The 11,674-nt window shown below is 46.8% G+C and overlaps 1 protein-coding gene across 2 annotated transcripts in view; it reads left to right on the top strand.

Moving 5' to 3' along the window:
* Window positions 1-2,790: 2,790 nt before the first annotated feature.
* The window catches only part of Pdzk1 (PDZ domain containing 1), a 30,308-nt gene continuing 21,424 nt past the window's right edge, over window positions 2,791-11,674 (top strand). The window contains exon 1 of one of the 2 annotated variants that reach the window (XM_028789712.1): window positions 2,791-2,895. The gene's annotated coding sequence lies outside the window, so the exon portion shown is untranslated. Of the gene's footprint in view, window positions 2,896-4,585; window positions 5,557-11,674 lie in introns of those variants that run through there. The other variant, XM_028789713.1, reaches the window with a different exon arrangement.

Raw genomic sequence — 11,674 nt, 5'->3', positions numbered from 1 at the left:
AGGAAAGGACTAGGAAATGGTGGGATTCAGCTTTCTGTTTCTGACCAGTTGCATAGGATGCTGTGTTAACCAGCAGGCAGAGTGCCACCCAGTGCCCCAAACACCCCAAAGTCCTGAGTCACCACCTTGTACTTCTAGCACATTTATTTTTATAAATGATGGTACAGTGTGTCCTTAGAAGTTAAGAGCAGCTGAGGTGACGCTAGGGAGATGAGATCTAAAACCTGAGAACTGAGACCCCAAGGCCAGAGAGTCAGTGTGAGGGGGATAGACCAGCTTTACTGGCAGGATTAATTTAGTGTTTCATTCATAGATCCTTGAAACATTAGTATATGGCAGTTTTATAGTCTAGGAAATTAAGAGCATCAGCTGCTCTTCCAGAGGACCCAGGTTCGATTCCCAGCACCCACATGACAGCTCACAACTGTAACTCCAGTGCCAGGGGATCTGGGGCCCTCTTCAGGACTCTTTGGGCACCATGTATGCATGTGGTGCACAGACACAAACAGGTAAAACATCCATGCACATAAAAAAAAAAAGTCTAAAAGAAAATACAAACCTCTGTCCTTGAGGACTTAATATTCTGTCAGGAGAGACAAAGGAATCAGTAACACATGAGTGTGTTGGAACATGGCGAGTTCCTGGACAAAATGGAGCAAGGATAAAGGGATGGAGAAGGCAAGAAGAAAATGGCCACCTCAGCCTGGATTCTGGGAGGAAAAAATAAATTTCTCTGGCAAATTTCTAGTCACAGACTGGCCTTGGATGACAGGTGGGGAGTGGAGGTACTAGGGCTGGGGCATAGCTGCCATGGATTCTCTCCTTAATGGAAACACCATGTCAGGTAATTAACACAGGCTGTAGGTTGTTAAGCATCTCTTTACCTTTCCAGGGTGTAGACAGGCACTGCCTGACTAAATAAAGACCCCAATTTGAACAAACCAACTAACCAATGAAAAGAAACCATTAATGACATATTTAGGATTCAGTGTCAAATCTTTTTGATGTAAAAGCCAGGGCTGGGCTGTGGCAGGCGTAAGAGCAATAGCCTAACACCATAAGGCCTTCAGTTTCATGGCCAGCACTTTCAGAAACAAAATCACCCAATACTCTATGCTACATCCTGTGCTTACACTTCATCATCTGCAGGACTCTATAGGCAAGCCAGAGCTCACACTGCTCACCCTCAAGGGCAGGCTTCTGGGCATGCATGCTCGCCTTAAAACCCAGCAAATTTAGGATCAGTGCATCTTGGAGTTGGAAGTGACCTAGAAAAATCCCAATTCTGTCTCCCTAACAATGGAGACCAGCTCATCATCTGCCCCTGTCCGTAACTCCTGGCAAAGGAGAACAAGAACACAGTAAGCTATTCCTGACAGCTGGCGGGCTTATCACAGCTGTAAATGACTGATCTAAGACGGGGGTGGAGTCGGAGGCTGGCTCTCCTGTCCTCCTGGTCAAGTGATCCTGGGGAGGATTATTAAGCAGATGATCTAAGCTTTTTTATTTGGAAGATGAATATCATGTCACATGAAAAGGGGTAAAGAAAGCAATGAACCCATTGGACCTATATAATCAGTAGAGCATACCCTGCTCCACATTAATCAGATCAGACTTAATTATAGGCATGATATTAAATTTTCATATTGTGGTTACATAAAATGTTATATTGTATGTGAGGGACATCCTGTGTCCCAGCCACAATGCTGTAAGAAAGATAATCAGCCCAGATCAAACATCTGGAAACTGGAAGAGTCAGAATTTCAACTCAGAAAAAAAAATAAAAATAATAAAAAAAAGGGGAGGTGCAAAAAAAAAAAAAAAGAATCTCAACTCAGGTGCTCTGGTCCTAAACCTAGAGCTCCCCAGTCTACCCTAATTGCTTTGAAAGTTATATTAGAGGTCAAGAGAATACAGCCTAAAGACAGAAGGCAGGTGGAGATGATGGAGTGGCTCTGATGTCAGTTTAAACTTCTTACCCACCGGCTTAGGTCACACCTGGGTTGAAGGCAAAGCCAAGACCCAGGGAAGACAAATGGCCAGCTCTTCATGAGTGGAGGAAAGATGAGGCCACCCAGCCCACAGCCTGGGGCTTGCCTGGTCTCACTGTGGTGAGATGTCGCCTGCTCTAAGTTAGGAATGTGGGCTGAGAATCCAGGTGAGGATGGTTTCTGTGGGTGGGGTTGATAGAGATCAGCTGCTTCTGTGGCTAAGGCTAGTGCCCTGCTCAGCAACGCCGGGCCACAGGGAACATCTACTGCCCAGCTGCCTTCTTGAGAGACAGAGTGTGTGAAGAGGAAGACAGATATCAGTAGTTAGAGAACAAGCAGCCATCGGGAGTGGAAAGAAGTAAGGATGCCCCTGCGTGAGCTGACGAGGGAGAGCTCCCAGAACAGTGGAGGTAGGACCCATAAACAGGGGCTTTGCCTTCACTGGGGCTTTGGCCTCTTGGTGACTTTCTGGGTAGGAGTTGCAGTGTCTTGCTCTCAGGACAGCCTGAGTGTGAAAGATGGCTGGTGATTAGCCCCTACCCTGGGCCAGGGAGAGTGAGGTTTCTGCTGGAATTAGGGATTGGTTGGGTGTGACCCAGTCTTCTGTTTATTGGATAGAACTAGAAAGGCCAAGGCACCTCCCCCCTACCTGTCTCTACCCCCCCTCCCATTGTTAGGCTGGGGTGGGGGCAGGGCTTGATTTTGCTGAGGACTCTTAAGCATTTCTGGCTTAGGACCCTGCCAGCTGGCAGAGAGCAGGACAGAGGTCACTTGAACTCAGACCACACGGCCCTGTTAAATACATCAGCTTTTAAATCAATCTTTGTCCAAAGTCCAGTGAGTTCCAAGACTAGTAGTGTTCACAGGGAGAATTTCTAGTGACAGAGTGGATCCTTCTCTATAGGTAAGAAGTGGCTTCTGTGACCTGCTGCCTGGGCTGGAGCCACTTGTCTTTTTCTGGCAAGTGGCTGTGGGGAGAGGTTGGGGCCTCTGTGGTGGCAGGAGCACAGGTTAAGTCGGGGGCGAGGACTGTCTTCCAGGGGTGCCACCATTCTTTTTACTGGAGATGTGCAGGCTCTACTTCATGAAGGCATCGGTGGGCTGCTTGCTTCCGGTGGGGGGCGGGGAGGGTCATATGAGATGGGGTGGTAGAGGTGGGGGGTGCTGTATGGAGATTTGGTGCACAGCCAAAATACAGAGGCCACAGATGTCATGGGCCACGGGAAAGTTTCTCTTGAGACTTTACTATCCAAGCATTTAGGGTGTAAGAGAAGATTCTTCCAAAGGCAGCCAGCCCTTAAAACATATGGCCTAATCTGCCTTCTACCAGTGCCTCTATCTCCCAAGACAGTGCTTAGCCTTGAGCAAAGCCATGGATTCCTGGGTTGGCTGAGTGGAAATTCAGGTCCTTCCTCTGGGAGAATTTCTCAATCTCTATCTCGTGTGAACCTGAAAAGTCTTGTTACTGTGAAGTTCTCCCAGTTGCTTCTGTAGGCAGGTTGGGAGGTGCTCATTTCCTGGCATTGGAGCCTTTACCTAAGGGGACGTTGGTTCTGGAGACTCCTGGGCTGGGTATGAAGACTCTCAGGTGGCTTTGGTATAGAAAGCACCATCCTGTATCCTTAAGTCACCGGGCCCTCACTGCCTTCTCGCTGCCTCGGGTCACCATTGTCTAGTCACATAGAGTGATCTGTTCTTTCATGTACAAACAACTCGGGGGCATTGGATTTGTGGGTTATGGCTGAGCAAATTGTTCTCATCTTTGACTCTGGTAAGGTCTCTGCCATACGAACATGATGAGCACTATGCTATGTTCCGAGGCAGCTGCTGGTTACCCACGGGAGTGAGCACAGGTCTGGGAAAGCAATGCCTAAGGTCTTGGTCCCCTTACGACAGGTCATGAGATCTATTCCTCACCTCAATTTTGTTATCTGTTGAAGGAAAGCCAGACACCATTTCCCAAAGGTTGTTCTGGAAATAAAATTATAAATCTGAATGTGTTTGAGGGGACTGAAAGTACAAAAATCAAAGCTTGCTCGCTTTTCAAATGAATAACCCCAAATGTGCTCTGGAGTTGCAGAAAGCAGCACCCGCACAGTTAGGAGGCCCTGTGCTAGTGGAGTAGCAGGAAGCCGAACCCACACAGTTAGCAGGAGACCCTGTACTAGTCTTCTGGTGTCACTGAGCCCTTATTTTCTCACCAACAACTAAAAGGAGTTGAGACTTGATGTTCACTAAGGGCCTTCCATGTATAAGGTGGGTCTGTGCTTTGAAGGTGTGCCCCTGCGATTTGAGGATGAATTTGAATGTTTCCATCTGAGGAGGACTTCCTAGATCGAGCCTCTCTCCATCCTGTCACGATGTCATAGCACTCCATAGCATCTGTCATCAGAAATCCTTGCCTACTTTGCCAGGTGTTGTTTCAAGAGGGTAGGGTCCTTGTCTCTGTTACTTGCTGTGTTCCCAGGTTTTTAGGACAGATCCTGGCTGAGAATAGATGCCTAGATGTTCAGTGGATGGACGCTGGTGTGGAGGGACAGGAGCTCGAGCTCCTTGGGAGAGACTGAGGAACTCGGAAGATCTGTCAGGTTGTCTGAATGTGGAAATGGACCCTCTGCTCACATCCCAGTTAAATACTCTCATATTTTCACATAGAAGATGGGTGAGAATAGTAAGATGGAGATAGACAGCTTCCCCTCAAGTCTCAGCAGCTCTTTCCCTTGACTCTTCAGGAAAGACCACCCAGCTCAACATCAAATCTCCTTGCTTGGTAGGCACCCTGGATGAGCAGTTAAGAGCACGGGAAGACTGTGCTTCAGGTGCAATGAGCTACTCTCTGAGCCCCTGTTTTTTCCTCACCTGACTATGGTGGGACCTAGTTCTTGCTGTTGGGAAAGTTAAATGCTCACACGTCCGTCCTACATGCTATGTCACAATGGTCTTTAATTCCGTTTGTGATGTATGGGATTCTGGCGGATCCGGAATTCCAGGACGCTGGCAGAGGCCAGAGCTTTGCAATAGGAACGATGACACCTTGCCTACCTGACGGCTGGTGAAGATTTGCTCTAGGCTTGAAACATCTGCCGCTTGAGCCTGGCTAGCAACCGCTACTGTATTTATGAAGCTGGGTGGAACTATGGGAACACAAAAGTAAAACAAGAAAACAACAAAACCCCAAACAAACAAAAGACCCAAAAAACCAAACCAGGAACAGCTCATGGGATTCCTGTCAGCCGTACAGACTATGTACATAGTGTGAAAATACCACAAGGGACTTTAGTGCCTCCTCGGCAGGCAGCTTATCTTGATGGGGACACTGACACACAACAAATGTCATCTGTAATCTTCAGGCCTGAGTCCAAGGTGCTTTGTTGTCTAACCTGACCTGTTTCCTTTCTTTCATCCTATATATGCACTGAGGTGATTCTGTCACATGAAGATATGTGTGCTCTTCTACCTGGAGTTGTCTTCCTCTTCCCTCGATACCCGCATGATCTCCTTGAGGCTGGGGAGTAGAAGGAACGCAGACCTCACATTGGAATCTAGGCTCTGCATATCTGGCCAGGTGAAACCAATTTAGCCTTCAAGCGTCTTCTCCTTCCCACGTGAAACAACTCATTAGTTTTACTTCAGTATTCATAAATAGTATGTAGCCTAGAAAGGACTCAATAAATGTTTAATTTAACATAGCCCATTTAAAGTATCCTAGCAGCAATTATCAGTACTAGTACTGTGTTTGGAACTCTCTCCACTGGATTCTCAACTCCCTGAAGGCAAGGCAGGGTTTTGCCTAATCTGGGTTGAGCCTGACACCTGTCTCATTGTAGGCATTAAATATACCTTGATGAAGGGTGCTTAAAGATGGAGTTATAGGATCCCTACAGAGTGTGCTAGTCATGCAAGGATTTGACCATTGGCTGCATCCTGGGGAGGTTTTGCATTCATTCGTATGGAAAAAATGTTTACTTAGCACCTACTATGAATACACCGTCAGCATCTGGGAAGGTAACCCAGGTGGAGCCTGTGGCACGTGCAAAGGGCAAGCTGGGTGTGAGTGGTCATGCAGAGCCCAGCTTTGTATCTCCCGAGGAGCAGCAGAGGGCACTGAGGTGAACAGAACTTCTGCAGGGGCAATAAGCACTCGATGCCTGAGCAGGAACCCACGCTTTTGTTTTCTGATGGGTGTTTTAGAGGCTGACCAGTGAGAAAGCAGGTTGGAGAGTTTATCTAGAGGCAGGAGAACACTAACAGACCGAGCACATGAAAAATGGAAGTGGCTAGAATCGCAAGTCCAGGGACTGGGTAGAGTGCTGAGCCAGCGTTCATAAGCCCCTGGGCCTGAGCCCCTGGGCTCCACATAAACCAGATGGTACACTGAGTGAGCACTACTCAGGAGGTAGAAGCAAGAGAATCTCAAGTCAAAGGTAAGCTTTAAGCCTGGCCTATATGATTTTCATGTTAATTTTTTTAATGCATATGGGTGCTCTATCTGCATATAGATATATATATATATATATCTGCAAGTACGCCCACATGCCAGGAGAGGGCATCTGATCCCATTACAAATGGTTGTGAGCCCCCATGTGGGTGCTGGGAATTGAACTCAGATCCTCTGGAAGAGCTGTCCCCAAGCCTGGGCTACATAAATCCTGCAAAAAACAAAAACAAAAACAAAATAAAAACAACAACAAAAAGGACAGCAATATAAAACAAGGTGCTGATTTTGGGGAAACCCTCATTACAGCTGACCTTCGTGGGGGATTAGATGTTTTGGGGACCAGTTCCATCAACAGTGGGAACAAGTCCTCTCTCAGTGAGTGCCTCTGTCTTCACATATTTTTTTTGACTCATCTGTCTTACAGCTCTTGAAACTCTTAGGTAAGCAAAGTGTGGAGGGCATTGAACTCCCAGAACAGAGTCCTGCCATATAGTATAAAATGTTGGATACTAGGTACCAGCGAATCAAATGACCTTTGATAAAAGAAATTCTATTCTTTATCATAAAAGAGAAATAAAAATTACTCATTGGGCCTTGCCATGACTGCCCTCTAGATAATTCTCAGTGGAATGTGTCCATGAATTCCCTGCATTTTAAATCTATCCTTCGCTAAGAGCAGACAGCAACTGTCAACAACGGGGAGGTATGGTTAGCAAATCTATATTTTAGGGCCTTGCTTTTCCTTCTGTTTTGGTATTAGCCACTTAAATATACTTGACTGGTTGAATTTCCACAGATGTTACTTTTCAAAGTGGCTTAAGATCTGACACCTGCACCAAAACTGTAAGGTGTGCTCTAGGTAAATCATTCCGCAGCATGAAGTCAAGGTGTCTTGCTTGCCAGAGATTCTACTGTTAGTATCAGCTGAGACACAGAAGGCTTCCTCCTTCCCTCCTTCCTTCCTTCCTTCCTTCCTTCCTTCCTTCCTTCCTTCCTTTCTTTCCTTCTTTTAAAGTTTATTTGTGTTGTGCATGAGTGTTCTGCTGGCATATATGTACATGCACTGTATATGTGCCTGGTGCCCACAGGGTTCAGAAGACATTATATTAGTCCAATTACAAGTGGTTGTGAAGCCGGGCAGGGATGGTGCACACCTTTAATCCCAGCACTTGGGAGGCAGAGGCAGGTGGATTTCTGAGTTCGAGGCCAGCCTGGTCTACAGAGTGAGTTCCAGGACGGCCAGGGCTACACAGAGAAACCCTGTCTTGAAAAAAACCAAAAAAAAAAAAAAAGAAAAAAAAGAAAAATAAGTGGTTGTGAGCCATCATGTGGGTGGTGACACTGAACTCTAGTCCTCTGCAAGAGCAGTAAGTGCTCTTAACTGCTGAGCCATCTCTTCAGTCATACGACATGATTTCTTTAATGCCCTTAGCAGAAACAGCCTGTGCCAGGCTCTGAGAGAGATGGATGTGCCTGCCTAGGTGGGAAGTCAGTTTGCCAGGGTTGACTGAATAGGGAATTCATAGCCTGTCTAAGATTTTGGACATAACCCCCACATTTTTCCACCAACTATATTTTTTTCCTAATAGAAGTCTGCCAACTTCTGTTCTTTCAGGTCATGTAGGTGGGCGCAGATGCAAGAGGGGCGACCTTCTCAGACACATGTGGGCAGATACACCTGGTTAAACTTCCTGGGAGTGTTGCTCTCTTCTTGTTAAAGTGCTTGGGTTTTGTAACAAGCGTGGAGGTCAGTGAAGGTGAAGCAGGTCCAGACTGAAGGTGGCTGGATAGTCCCTGCTCCCCCGCCCACTTCTGCCTTAATGAGACAGTTTGTTTACTCTATGGTTCTGTCCTGTGTTGTATAATTGAGGACCCTTCCGAAGACTCAGTAACGAGGTTAAACATTATTCATTAGCTGGTTCTTGAGCCTTTACCTTTCAGTTAGACCGTTTATATAGGTGCCCATGGAGAGAGGCTCTGCTAGCCCTGTCATTCTGATCATACAATATCTAATTACTATAAGATAAGATTATGATGAGTCTATGTACTTGTGACTAACAGCAGTAGATTATCATGCTTATGTAAAAGTCTTACTACACCCAGTCCATCACACAGGCAAAGATGGCAGTACTTGGGCTGTCATTCTGGAAACCATTGCTGACCATAGATAACAGTTTCCACTATAGATAGAGTCCTTGTTTCTACTTCATCAAATCCTTGGGAAATTTGGTGATGTTTTCTTGTTGACTGGAGCCATCCCCTAAGTAGTTCCTGGTGACCACGGCCCCCATATAGGTGAGCTATAAGCCTATAAGACAGTGCTCTGCTCATTCTAGCTTCTCTATGCCCACGTGTTCTCCCAGACCCTCGGTCCCTTGCTGCTGGCTTCCACCTGGAGCTCATGTGCTGTGGGCTGAGCTATGCCGAGAACTTCAGCTCAGCTTTGAGGCTCTGTTAAAGCCCTTGATCCACAGCCTGGCTCTCTTAGCTTTCAGACTGGATACTTCTGGGTCAGGGCGAGGTAATCTGAGCAATTCACTGGCAACCAAGGCATTCATTCTTCCCAGTGGCTAAGATTAGCTTTACAGAGACATCAGGAGTGAATAGATGGAGGATCCCTGGCCTATCGATGGTCTTCTCCCAGACGCCATCACTGACTTATCTGTTTGACACTGCTGTATATTTTGGTGTGACATTTTGTGTCCACATTGCCAAAGTTCCTAATTTTCTACATCTCCAGCTGCTTTTCAGGAAGGACTGACATGGCCTCGTGTTCCTCTGTCCCCACTTTCCCATTTCTCCCCGCTCTGTTGGTCAAGGAGTCTGTCTCATCAATGCTAACTCACTTCCTGTGTTCTCCATCTCACTCCACATGCTGATGGTTTTCTTAAGGTTAAACATAGGAGCATCTGGCGGAGCGTGCTGTTTCACACCTTTAATCTGGGGGCTAGGGAGGCAGGGGCAAGCAGATCTTTGAATGGTCTATATAGTGAGTTCTAGGCTGCTAGCCAAGGGTACACGAGACCATCTCTTTAAAAACAAACAACAAACAAACAAAACAGAAGAAACAATCCTTCTCTCCCAGCCACTCCCAGATGTGGCTTCATTTGCTGTCTATGTTCAGTATTCCAGACTTCTGTCCTCTCAGCTTGGTGGCCTTTCCTGGTTTTGTTCCTCTTGGCATCATTTGGCATCATTACAGTGTCTTATCTTGGGATTCCTCTCTGGATGGCATTGTAAACTTGGGCTTTCTGCTGATGATTTTCTTTTCTAGGAATTTCCCAAGGCTGCATCCTTATCTCTCTTCCTATCACTTGGCACATCCACACGGTCGCCCTGGGAAGAGACTCCCTTCCATCATCAGAGCTACAGGAAAGCTTCGGCTGTGTCCCCTAGATTAGGCTGGTCACAAACTGACTTTGTCATCCCCTTCTCAGTTGTACCATTGTATTTCTTTGAAACAAGGTCTTGATATGTAGCTCGGGCTGGCCTCGAATTCACGATCCTCCTGATAAGCCTGCCAAATCGGGGGATTACAAGTGCCTGTCACCATGCCTATTGGAAGCGAGGCCATACAGGTGTCCTTTGAGTCCTACCTCAGGCAGAAAGTGATAAGGCTGTTGTAATAGAATCCTACAGGCTGGTAGAATCCCAGTGTCATTTCTTGTAGGTCTAGAAGCCTGAAGTACAAGATAGAGATGTCATTAAGATTGGGCCCTCTCAGGGCTCTGTCCTTGGCTTCATGATGGCTTCCTTCTCATTGTGTCCTCCCATGGTGTTTTCTGTGTGAGGGCATCTGTCAGCCTTACTGGATTTGGTCTCATCCTCACGACTTAATTTTAGTTGGCACTCTTAAGTCCCTATCTCTGGACATGGTCACAGTGGAGGTCACGGTCAATGCTCGTGTCTGAGGCAGGGCCACTGTGCAGCGAATACTAGAAAGGAAATCCCCAGCTGGGAGGTGGGATACATATCACAGTTGATTAGTAGAATAAACTGGGTAGGGTCGGGAATTCCAGGCGACCTGTAAAAAGCAGACTTTGTGGCAAAGCAGACAGGCTAAGCAGATGACTGGAGAGCGCTCTGGAAGGAAGAAGACTCTGCCCCTGATACCTTGATACCATATGCCCCATTCCTGCAGCTCCCCATGATGGCTGGTCCCAACAGTGCATACACTGTGACACTTGCGATGTTGCACTTGCTCTCTCTGTATGGAGAAATCTGAAGGGAAAGGGTTGGGCGGATACAATTGATTGCTTAGCACTCTGTGTAGATCCTCTGCCTGCCCCCCCCCCCAATTCTGGTGTCACAGTGTCTAGGCTAAGCGGGCCCTCATCGCCTGTTGGATCACTGCAATCACCTCTTCCCTGGCCTGCCTCCAGCATGTCTGTTTTAGCCCAGCACACCCTTCATTCCTGAGCTGAACTCTGAACTTACTGTTCCTCTGTTTGAACACACCGAGGGTCCAGGGCCAGGTATTTTGGTCTGGAAATGAAATTCTTTCATGTCTGCCACCCACAGTCTTCCTTTGATTTGATTTTTATCTCTGCCTTAAGCATGCAGAAAGGACTTTCCCATTCTGAGCCCTGGTAACCATTCCCTGTCTAAACAGTCACTCCCTACCTCTGATGCCGGTGAAATCCTGCCCATCTGTTATCAAAGTCAAACCCTCAATTAAAGTATTCCTTAATCTTTTCCAGGGTGCAGACATTACACATTTATACTCTGTTCGTAGTGGTGATTCCCCACCTCCCTTTTTGAAATGTTATTTTGTGCGTATGCATCTTTTGCCTGCATGTATAACTGTGTATCACATGCTTGCTTGGTAAACATGGACTCCAGGAGAGGGTATCAGATTCCTTGGAATTAGAGTTACAGGCAATTGTGAACCATCATGTGGGGTCTGGAAGCTGAACCTAAGCCTCTGGCAGCATGGTCAGTGAGTGCTTTTAACTCCTGAGCTATTTCCCCAGCTCATGGGAATGACCTATCAACCCCCTCCCTGACCTAATTGACTTGGATGTCCCTTGAGAACTGTGTGCTGTGTCTAGTAGTATGGGCTGGACATAGTTGGTGCAAACAGATGAATTGTTAGGTAAAAGTCCTCTTGATGTCTAGTGGAAAATTTAAGTTGTGTTTGTGGTTCTAAACAGACTATTCCTGATGAGTAAAGAAGCTGGCATGGAGAGAGAAGCTGAAGTAGGGCCATAGAACTCACAGGGCTTGCTGGCTTTCTCAGACCTGA

The sequence above is a fragment of the Grammomys surdaster genome, unplaced genomic scaffold (genome assembly GCF_004785775.1).
Source record: "Grammomys surdaster isolate TR1022 unplaced genomic scaffold, NIH_TR_1.0 125849, whole genome shotgun sequence".
Lineage (NCBI taxonomy): Eukaryota > Metazoa > Chordata > Mammalia > Rodentia > Muridae > Grammomys > Grammomys surdaster.
Note: the sequence above shows the minus strand (reverse complement) of the source record. Positions and strands in the feature narration are given on the sequence as shown.